Genomic DNA, 12,219 nt, shown 5'->3' with positions numbered 1-12,219 from the left:
TTAAAAAAAAAAGAAAACCCACCTTTACATTTGACCCTGGGGGGAACCATGTGGACCTCAGAAGAGTTGGACAGACGTAAACAGTTCTTTCTACTTCAACCCTGACCCCTGGCAGCAGGAAGAGCTGATCTTCCAGACAACAGGGGGTTCGGGTCCCAACTCCCACAAGGGAGTTAACAGCTATCTGTTACTTCAGTTTCAGGGGGGTTCTGGCCTCTGAGGGCAATGTAGGTACATGGTTTTCAGACAAATATGCAGTCAAAACATCCATAGTCAAAACCCAGATCTTTTCCAAAATTGAACGTAAGGCACACATATCTAATTCTTTCTTCCTGAATGGGGGATGGCAGCTGTACTTGGTCTCTCCACAGCCAGGCCTCTCCCTGACCTTTTGTCTGGTTCTTTTATTCCAGCCTCCAAATTCTCCTGAATCCATTCCTATGCCAGTGACAAACTGTGTTTACACCTTACCTGCCTGATTCTGACTTCTGGAAAGGTGGAGACTGAATGTGTCATGTCCTCTCCTTCCTCTGCCTACAGCATACACAACCTTGCTTCAGTTCCAAGAGGCATTATTCAGACTGGATTGCTGCAGAGATACCTACTGGACTGACTCCTAATCCCAGTACTCTAAAGGCAGAAGCAGGGAGATTGGGAGTTTGAGGTTAGCCTGACTTGCGTAGAAAGAGCCCTTCCTCCGTCCCCTCACAAAGCTAGAGACTGGGGTTAAGAATTCTGCTGTAGGAAAGACAGTGGGCGTGGCACTGTCTTAGTTACTTTTCTATGGTTGTAGTAAAATATCATGACCAAGGAAGGCAACCTTTAGAAGACAGGGTTTATTTGAGCTTATGGTTTCAGAGGGCTATGGTCCATCACAGCAGCAAGGAGGCATGGCAGCAGGAAGCCTGGGGACAGAAACAGGAAGCTAAAAGCTCACACTTTCCAACACAAGACACGGACAGAGAGACAGAGACTACTGGAAGTAAAGTAAGGTGATAGAAACTCCCACAGCCCATCCTGCACAGCTTAAACCTCCCCAAACAGATGGAAGCTGGTGTCCAATATATGAACCTATGGGGGGCCGTTCTCATTCAAACCACCACACTCTACTCCCTGGTGCCCGGAGCTTATGGTCTCACCATAATGCAAAATGCATTTAGTTGAACTTCAAAAGTCACAATACTCTTCCACAGTCCTGACACCACTGAAAAGTCCAAAATATCTTCTATGACTCAGGGAAATTGCTAACTGTAAGTCCCTGGAACAAAGAAGCAAATGACATAGTTCCAGTACACAAGGGCAGCATATGCATTGCCATTCCATAGAGAGGGAAGGGGCCTGGAGAGGACAGACATACTGCACAGAACCCCGCAGGGAAAATTCCAAATCCTATAATCTTACTGTCTGGTATCAAGGATTCAGATGGCTCTAACATTCCAGCATTGCTATCTGCAACATACATGTCTTTCTCAGGCAGATTCCACCCGTGTGCAGCTCTCTTTGGCAGGTATCCCACGACTCTGGCACGTCCAACATCTCTTATACAACCCAGGCTTCATTTTTACAATTTCACACAATGGCGTCTCAGGCCCTCCTGACGTTTCAGGACCTTCATGTGGGGGCTTCCCTACCACATGCTGTCTGGCCTCAATTCTCTGAAACCACAGAGGAAGAATATATGGCCTCTTAACTCCTGCATCCTCTGCACTTCTAAAACCAACGCTCAGCAGAAGCCCGGGTCAAGTCCTACAGCCCGCTTGGGTGGAACCCTCATCTTCTTGAATCACACAGGGAGCAGCTTTTGTTCGTAGTTGCTTTCTAGGAGCAGAAAATGCTTTAGGCGGTTTCCTTTTACAAATTAGACAATACTATGTGGGGGGTCTTAGCCTGGGAGAACTCATCCCTTTGATCCAATCAGATCATTAAAGTCACTAATCTCCTTGACAACCACAGCCTCTGTTCCAGCACATACCTGGGACTGGGACGGGACATTTACGTTTGTAACATTTTTTTTTTTTTTAAAACTGAGCTACAGGCAAGTTCTCAGGTCAAGGGCAGAAGGCAGACAGACTCTTCAAAGCATCCCATGAATGGCCTCTAGCCCATTTGCTAACTTTGTTCTCCTCCGAAACCTCTTGAGCTGAGCCTTCACAGTCTACATAGCTCTCAGCACTACTGTCTTCCAGGATCCTACCAGAATGACTTTTTAATCTCCACTTACAGTGTCCAACCACTTTTCCTGTCCAAAGTCCTAAAGTCTTCAAATTCCTCTAAAACAAAATCCAAGGGGGCCAGGCTTTTCACAGCAATACTCTTATCCCTGATGCTTACTTCTGTGTTAAATACTTTTCTATTCCTATGTTAAACATTGTGTCCAAACCAACTTGTGGAAGGGACAGTTTATTTGGGCTTGTGTTTGCAGAGGGATTAGAATGCATGCAAGCAGAACAGGAAACAAAAAGCTCACAAACACAAGCGTGAAGCTGAGAGCAAGAGGTGGTGTGAGGCACAGCCAACACCAGAGGCAGGGTTTGGCGATTACATCAGCAGCTTCCAAAGGAGGCAACTGGACACCTGTGCCCCATTTCACAATGTCTGGTGATGCCTTCTGCCTCTGCAGAGGAGGAAAGGTGAAGTTGGCACCTAGCAGGGAGGAAACAGTCCCTGACTGGAAAGAAAGCAAGCGTCTCTAACTGTTGGAAAAACAAACAGATACAATGTAACACTCAGCTGTGCTCAGGGTGGTTGCAGGTATACTGTCTCAGCTATTGGGGAAGCAGAGGCAACAGAACAGAAGGTTCCAGTCCCTCTCTCCACTCCCAGCTGGTGCTTTGAGATGTGAGCCCTCACAAAGGCTTCAGCTCTAGCCTTTGTGCCTGTCGCCTGTCACTCAGCTCCACGGGCCTATCCCTCTGGAATCACAAGCCCAAATCAATGCTTCCTGCTATAAGTGTCCTTCCTTGGCCTTAGTATTTCATCACAGCTACAGAAAAGTAACAAACACAGCTACAGAGTGAGTTCAAGGACAGCCTGGCAACACAGTGAGACCTCCTCTTAAATACGAGATAAAAAGAGGCAGGAGCATACAGTTCAGGGGTTGGATAACTGGTTCAAATCCCTGGGCTCTGTCTCTAGTACTCTCTTTCTTTCTTTCTTTCTTTCTTTCTTTCTTTCTTTCTTTCTTTCTTTCTTTCTTTCTTTCTCTTTTTCTCTCTTTCTCTTTCTCTCTCTCTCTCTCTCTCTCTCTAAAACACTTACCACACAAGCATGAGGACCTGAGTTGAGTTCCCCAGCACCCATGTAGAGCTAGACATGGCAGCGCTCTGTTGTCAGAATAGGAAACAGAGGCAGGGGGATTCCTTAAAGCTATAGCCTGGTGCAGGTAGCTACAAACAACAAAAAGCTCTTGTCTTTTACAAAATTTTACTTATTATGTCATCTTATTTATTTATTATTATTTTATGTCTGGTGGCTTGAGACTAGAAGAGGGTGCAGAGCTGGAGTTACAGATGGTGATGAAATGCTGTGGAATTGAACCCAGATCCTGTGGAAAAGCAGCCAGTCCTCTTAACCATAATGCCAGCCCTCGAGCCCACCCTCCCCTTTTGTCTTCTGTACATATTTATTTATTTATTTATTAAGTTAGTTAGTTAATTATTCATGTGTTTATTTCTGTGTAACAGGTATGTGGTAAGGTGCCATGGTATGGCACACATGGAGATCAGAGAACAAAGTTAGGGAATCAGTTCGTTCTCTCTACCCTGTGGCTCTCACAGATCCCACTCAGATTTGTCAGCAAACACATTAACCTCTTGAGCCATCTCCACAGCCAAGAGATCCTTTTTGTTTGGTTGGTTTTGGTTTTCAAGAACAGGGTTTCTCTGTGTAGCCCTGGCTATACCAGAACTCCTCATGTAGACCAGGCTGGCCTCAAACTCAGAGATTCACCTGACTCTGCCTTCCCAGTGCTGGGATTAAAGACGTGCGCTACCCTAACCTAGTGAGACTCTAAACATGGGAGAAGATGAGCATCTACACAGAAGGATGTCCTCTAAGCTGTGCATGTGTGCCATGACACATGAATGCTGTTGCTCACATGTGAACACACATGCACGTGCACAAGCATGCATACACACACACACACACACACTCAAGATTTCTTTAATGTGGTATCTGTTTACTATGGTGCTTACTCTATAAAACAGGATAGGCATTTATTTATGAGACTCACAGACAGAACGTTGCAAAAGTGGGGGTGGAAACACGGAGAGAGAGCTCATGAGTAGAGGGCATTTGTCACTGGTGGCAGAAGTCCAAACGGTGTGGTTGTAAAGTTGTGGTTCCTAATCTTGGTTGTCAATTTGACGTGCCTGGGGGGAGGAAACCTCAATTGAAGAGTTGGCTCCATCAGATTGGCCTGTGGACATGCCTGTAGGTCATTTGCTTGATTGCTAATTGATAGAGGAGGACCCAGCCCACCCTGGGCGGTGCCATCCTTAGGCAGGTGGGGCTGGGCTGTATAAGAAAGGAAGCCTGAGAGCAAGCATTGCTCCTCCGGGATCTCTGCTTCAGTTCCTGCCTCCAGGTTCCTGTCTCCAGTTTTTATCCTGACTTCCCTCAGTGATAGACTGGGACCTGGAAGTGCGAGGTGAAATAAACCTTTTATTTTCCAAGTTGCCTTTGGTCAGGATGTTTTATCACAACTGTAGAAAAGTAGCTCGAGTAGATAGTTCATCTTCATCATTAATTTGACCAGGTTTGGAATCACCTAGGAGACACAGCTCTGGGTGTGAGTTTGGGAGAGTTTCCAGAGAGGTTTGTCAGAGGAAGAGGAAAAGCATTCTTGGATACGGTGGTACCATTCTTAGACTGGAGTTTGAGACTAAATAAAGAAGAAGAAAGACAGCTGGGCATCGTCATCTCTCTCTGCTTCCTGACTGCACATGGAATGTGACCTTACTCTCTCAGTACCAGGTGGGGCCAATGGGTTGAAAAGAGCAGGAGGGGGCTTTCATGGGCAATGAAATAGCCTAGATCTCATTAAGAATTATTCCAAGGAGTTACTGACCATGCAGTTGTTGACTGAAGTCAACACGTTAGCTTACATCCCTTGTATTTCAATTCCTTATGTATATATTTTCTATGTTTGGGTCTGCAACATGCCAAATGCCCACAGAAACTAGAAAAGGGTATTGGATTTCTTTTAACTAGAGTTTCAGACAGCTGTGAACCACCATGTGGCTGCTGGGAGTCACATCTGGGTCTTCTGGAAGAGCAACCAGGGATCTTAACATCTGATTCATCTTTCTAGCCCCAATGCCTAGTTTTAAAAAATAATACATTTCACTGGGAGTGGTGGTATATGCCTGTGATCCCAGAACTCAGGAGGTAGAGGCAGAGGAATCAAGAGATCAAGGACAACCTTGTCTACACAGAAATTAGAGGCTAGCCTGGGTTACATGGGACCCATGAACAACAGAAGAAAACAAATACACACACACACACACACACACACACAAATATGTGAATTCAACAAGCAGGACAGGAATGGGAATACAATCTCAAAAACAGGCAAAGCAAGATCTGTAGATAGCTTTTAAGGGAAAACACACAAGTAAAGTGGAAATTTCTAGTTTTTTTGGAGTCTCAAGTCATAATGAAGTTTTGATGAAGCAGACGCAGGTGAATGACAAAGGATGTTTTCATAAGCAGACAAGTGAAGGTTGCACGATCTTTAGAAGGATTCTAAACATGGCCCCACAGACAGTGGGAGCTGGAGCACTGGTTTGCTTTGCTCTGCCTCGCTAGTCTTCACTGACAGTACACACCTATTGGTTACATTGTGTCGCTGAGCTTCGCTTGTGAGGACTTCAAAGAGAGAAACTCACCAAAGAACTTCCCATGAGATTGCTGCAACTTCTTGTTGCTTCCTTGGACTTGGGGGCCGGCTGGCAAGCCTCGCAGTTTCTTCTGGATTGAAGATTGATACTTCTGCCCTTGCTGTTTTGTGTGTCTTGTCTGCCTAGTGAACCGGCCTGATGCTGCTAGTTTGTGTTTGCTGTTTGCTAGAGGACTGGGCTGAGAACAAGGAAGATTGGAATCACCCTCAAAGAACCATTTCAAAACAGGTCCACTTCTCCTGTATCCTGGTAACTTTTCCATTACTTCTGGTGGTGGGCTAGAGGGGAGGTCGGACCCCTATTAAAGCAGGTTGAAAAAAGGATATGCCTATACACTAAGGTTGTCAAGATGGCTCTTGGGGCCAGGCATGGTGGTACATGCCTTTAAACCCAGCCTTTAGGGCAGAGGTAGATGGATTTCTGTGAGATTGAGGCTAGCCTAGTCTACATAACGAGTTCTAGGCCAGCTAGGACTACACACTGAGACCCTGTCTCAAAGTAAACAGGAAAGGATAGCTCAATGGGTAAAACACTTGCTGCACGGTCTGATGACGGAGATGAATCTCAGAACCCACAGAGGAAAGAGCGAAGAGACGACTCCCCCCCCCAACTTTCCTCTCATCTCAACATATACACTAATAATAATTTTTTGGATTTTGTTTTGTTTTTTTGAGATAGGGTCTTACCATGTAGCCTTGGCTGGCCTGGAACTCACTGTGAAGAATTGTTTGACCTCAAAACTCATAGAGAACTTTTGCTTCTGCTTCCTGAATGCTAGGATCAAATGCATGTGGCAAACTGTCACATGGCAACAAACAGAACATTTGTATTGATTTTTACGTGTATGAGGTGTTGCTTGCATGCATGTGTGTGTGTACGATGTGTGTGCCTCATAAACAAGGAGATCAGAAGAAAACAGCTCTGGAACTGGAGTCACAGGTGATTGTAATCTGCCTCGAGGATTCTGGGAACCAACCCTGGGGCCTCTGTAAGAACAGCCATACTCTTAACCACTGAGCCATCTCTACAACCCCCTAATTAAAATATTTTTCAGCTTAAAAAAGATTTTTTATTATTATTTTATGAGTGGTTTACTTTCCTATATATCTGTGTACCTCGTGCATGCCTGCCTGGTACGAAGGGAGGCCAGAAGGGTGTGTCAAATCTGGAACTGGGAGTAACAGACAGTTGTGAGCCACCATATGGGTGCTGGGAATCAAACCTGGGTCCTCTTCAAGAGCAACAAGTGCTCTTAAGCACCCAGCCAACTCTCCAGTCCTACTCCTCTACTTAATTTTCTTTTAAAAAAGAAGGCATATAAGATGGGGGAGATGGCTCAGCATTTAAGAGCACTTAAATAAATAAATTAAATTTTATTTTAAGAGCACTTAAATAAATTAATTTAATTAAATAAATAAATCAATTAATTAAATTAAATTAATTCCCAGAACTCAAAGTGTACGTGGTTCACAACTGCCTGTGACTTTAGCTCCAGGGATTCTGACACCCTCTTCAGGCCTTCGAAAACATAAAATGCTTGTGGCAAACACTCACATAGACACATGTAAATAAAAATAACTTTTAAAATATTTTTTGCTTGTTTGGTTTTTTGTTGTTGTTTGGTTTGGGGGTTTGTTTGTTTGTTTGTTTTTAGAGACAGGGTTTCTCTATGTAGCCCTGGCTGTCCTCTCTGTAGACCAGGCTGGCCTCGAACTCAGAAATCCGTCTACCTCTGCCTCCCAAGTGCTGGAATTAAAGGTGTATGGCACCTCTGCCTGGCAATTTAAAAATCTTTTTAAAAAGAAAGCATACAAAGTTAACAGGTGTATATGAAAAATGCTCAAAGTTATATCAAACCACTAGATCTCAAACTCTGTGTCTGTGTGTGTGTGTGTGTGTGTGTGTGCACGTGTAGTCAAGGATGGGCTTAAACTCTTTTTTTTTAAGATTTATTATTATACATAAGTACATTGTAGCTGACTTCAGACACACCAGAAGAGGGTGTCAAATCTCATTACAGGTGGTTTTGAGTCACGATGTGGTTGCTGGGATTTGAACTCAGGACCTTCTGAAGAGCAGTCAGTGCTCTTACCCACTGAGCCATCTCACCAGCCATTGGTCTTAAACTCTTGATCTCTCCTTATCTGTCCCCAAAGTCCTAGCACCACAGGCTTGCACCACCACACCTGGTTCATGCAGTGCTGGGGGTTGAACCCAGGACTTTGTGCATACTAGGCAAACATGGCACGAGACATGATCCATCTTCGGCTCTGAGCCTCATGCTTACATAGAACTTTGTGATGTGAGTCCTGGATACCCCAGTGTGTTGCCTACTATGAAGCAGGTGAGAAGTCACCAGTAAAAATTTGTCTTAAGGATGAAAAGCCAACCTTCCTCTAAAACATCAAATCCTGGAAGAGAATCTGCCTGTCTCCTTGTTTGTTACCTGCACAGAAAACTTCCCAGCGAGAAGAAGGGAGTCCTAAGAATTGGTTAGGTGTAAAATTTCATTTGATGCTACAGAATGCTCCAGAGTCAAGTCTCTGTTCTCTCCTCACCTAGAAGAGGGTTAATGAGTCTCTGAAAAGCCCTGTAGCATGCATGCTGGAGGCCACACATCATGGGTCCTAGCCAGAGCTACACTGTTTCAAACTGTTACACATCTGAGCCTGCTGGGATACTAAGACTCCAGGATATTCAGACCTTCAGGGGAGTAAAACAGAAGGTCTAGAAAGAGCTATGGGGAAGAACTGCTGGGTCACAGGAGCCATGCAAAGTTGGTGGCCACCGCAGGCAGCCATCATCCCTAGACTGGAAGCTCTGTGTAGCTTTGGCTAGCTTAGGACTCAGCATCAGGGGCTGAGAATCCTTCAGAGGTGCCTGGGCTCACAAGGGCTTCACAACCTCACAAGTCGCTGGCCTCTTCTGCCCTCTGTACAGGAGAATTGTCCAGAGCCTGCCCGAGGTGTGATGTTACAGCCTGCTGAAGGCAGTGGCTTCAACTCTGCAGCACAGGCAGACTTTGAACTCCTAATAGGCCTTCTGCCTCAGTTTCTCAAGTGTTGGGGTCACCATACCTGTCCTAGTTGTCTCAGAAAAGGACTCATCGAAACTGCTGTCATTAGTCGTCTTCTTCTTCTTCTTCTTCTTCTTCTTCTTCTTCTTCTTCTTCTTCTTCTTCTTCTTCTTCTTCCTCCTCCTCCTCCTCCTCCTCCTNTCCTCCTCCTCCTCTCCTCCTCCTCCTCCTTCTTCTCTTCCTCTCCCTCCTTCTCTTCTTCCTACTTCTCTTCCTCCTCCTTCTTCTTCTTTCTCTCCCCCCTCTCTCCCCCCTCTTATAGTGGTTGCACATGCCTTTAATCCTAGCATTGGGAAGACAGCATCAGATCAGGAAGATCTCTGAGTTCAAGGCCAAGCCTCCTCATCTACAGAGAGAGTTCCAGGACAGCCAGAGCTACATAAAGAAACCCTGTCTCGAAAAAAAAAATAACTGTAAAGCCGCACCAGTTAGGGAGGGTCTACTCTCTTCTTCCTAAAATCTGGAGCTGATGTCGGGAGTGACCCATCGGTCTGCAGAGGACCAGACAGGGAGAGTGTGATAATGAGAAAACTCTCACAAGGCCAGGACTTGTGAGTCTTCCTAACACCTTTATGGCCATGCAGGCCTCTCCTGTGTCACTCTTAGAGGAGTCAGTGCACACACCAGCCACCTCAGCCCTTGGAGCACAGCCTCACAGTATGGATGAGAGCTTGGTGATCATCATTGCTCTCCTGCCACCACTGAATGAAGAAAACTTCTAGGATGCTGAACATGTGATCCCAGCTAAGATAAGCACAGGTGAAGGACTTGTTCCTCTGGTACCCATGGAGGGAAACGATGCTGGTACCCAGCCGTGCAGGGCACAGACCTGCCAGATTTGGAAACCAACCTGTCTGAGTTTCCCATGAGCCCCATAAGAGGTGTTCTGGGAATATTTCCATTCCTGATGTGGAAACTGGGGTTTAGAGGGGCAATAGGCTTCACTGACATCAGATCCAGCATGACACCAAGCGTGCCCTAGACGGAGACAGTTCCACCCATGCTATCTGGTGCCACAGAGACATGGGGTGGGCTCTGGGGTGCCTGAGTTAAGAGTTTCTTCTGCCTACATCTCTCACTAGATTTTCTCTAACCAGGCCTCATCTCAGTTTCCATCCATAGGACCACAGTTGGGGCAGGAGTCCTGGCTCACTTGGTAGAGTACTTTCCTAGTGTGCACAGAGCCCTAGGTGTGTGTGGGATCCGCAGCAGTGCAGGTCCTTGGGTTCAGTGTACACCTGAAATCCCAGGACTGAGGAGATGTCAAAATTCAAAGTCACTCTCAGCTACATAGAGAGTTTGAGACCAGTTTGGGCTACTTGAAACCCCGTCTAAAAATAAAACTGAAAATGGAATGAAGAATAGAAAATATGGCAGAAAGAAATCAAAGTGTGCATCAGGAGTGTGTGAGGCCCAGAGAATTGGCAGGAACCTGTGGCACCAGGCCAGGAGCCAGAGGGAAATGATGGAAGAGGCTGGCGTGAAGTCCTTGACCTCACAGTCTGGTGATCAGGACACACTAAGGCTCAGAGCACTTGCTGTTTATAATAAGACACACAATAGCTTTGTGGACAGTACACCCAGTGTGGGGTGGACCCTCGGCATCAAAGAACTGAAGAAGCAGAGGCAGGAGGATGACCAGGTTAAGACCTAACTTGTCTGTTTCTCATTCTGTCTCATAAAAACAAAACAAAGGCTGTGCTGGAGAGATGGCTCAGTAGTTAAGAGCAAAAGCTGTAAGCGGGCGGTGGTGGAGCTCACCGTTAATCCCAGCACTGAGTTCAAGGCCACCCTGGTCTACAGAGAGAGTTCCGGGACAGTGAGACTACACAGAGAAACCCTGTCTTGAAAAACCACTAAAGAAGGAGGAGGAGGAGAAAGAGGAGGAGGAGGAGGAAGAAGACCCTGTCAGGTGTTCACTATGTAGAAGACAAAGATGTGTGTGGTGCCCTGTGCCTGTAAGGAAGGAGTTGTCATTAACAAAGGGATAGTCGTCCTGCTTCTGACACCTGGACATCTGAGAAGGCCCCTCTGGCTTGGGCATCAGGTTGCATGTGCCATTGGGCTATCTGGCTACTCAGGCCCATCAAGATCGTTTCGGCCCTGTCTGTTACATATTCATTCCACAAACATCCAGGCCTTGTGCTGGGAAGGAAAGATGCCCAAACCCTTGACTTCTGGGGCCTCACTCTAGACAGCCAGAAACAGACCCCAGCAGTGGGGAGAGAAGGACCCCACAGTGACAGAGACTATGATTATCCCAGCGATGGGACAGGGCTGCTTACGACACTGAGGAAGGGCAACCTCACAGGAAAGACTGGCCTGAAATTCCCAGTGTCAAGGACCAGGCTAGATCTTCAGAAAAAACAGAGGAAGGGGCCAGAGTCCAAGGCTCTGGGATATAAACCACACCACCACAGATATCACAAACAGGTGTCCTTTATCTAGGTAGCAGTCTCAAATAGCCCAGGCTATCCTCATACATGCTGAGTAGCCAAGGATGACCCTAAAATTCTGACCCTTCTGCATTCATCTCTCAAATGCTAGGATTATATACCTGGGTCACCATGCCTGGTGGTATGCAGCTCAGACCCAGGGACAAGCAGCTTTTCTTAAACTGTGTGCTGGCAGCTAAGCCAGTTCTCTGACAAGATACTCTGAGCACCGATGGGTGTGAGGTCTGGTTGGAGGGCAGAGGCATAAAAGCAATAAACCTTCAAGTCACGAGAGTGGGGGAGAACTGGTGTCCAAACTCCATCAGGTTCTTCTCTAAAGGCCAAGGAAGGCAGGAGAGGGGAGGACTTGGTGTCTTTAGTGGTGAGAAGGTTTCTGTTAGGTCAAGATAAGAGCTCTCCCCACACAAGAGGGTCCCCCAGGCAAACAGCTCTGCAGCCTTGCTCCTCCAGGCCAGGCAAGTAGCTGGAGATAATCTCTCACCAGGTGCTGGAGTGCTTGCTCTAGGACTGACCGTGCCCTACCCGAGGAGACGAGGAGGAGACATTTCACACAGCACCTGTGGCCTAATCAAAAGCCCGCTGCAGGCTGCTCAGCACCCAGGGGCCTTGGAGACTTGGGAAATGCTGGGCTGGAGTTAAAGCTCTAACTGGTCAGAGTGCACAGAACGCGCAGAGTCGGGCAGGCACCTTCTGTGGAGTAAGGCGAGGGTGGTGTGTCAGAGATCTTCGCACTCTAACCTACTTAGAGGGACACCCCACCATCTCCAAGTTCTCCTCACATTCATAG

Source organism: Mus caroli, chromosome 2 (assembly GCF_900094665.2).
Source record: "Mus caroli chromosome 2, CAROLI_EIJ_v1.1, whole genome shotgun sequence".
Lineage (NCBI taxonomy): Eukaryota > Metazoa > Chordata > Mammalia > Rodentia > Muridae > Mus > Mus caroli.
Note: the sequence above shows the minus strand (reverse complement) of the source record.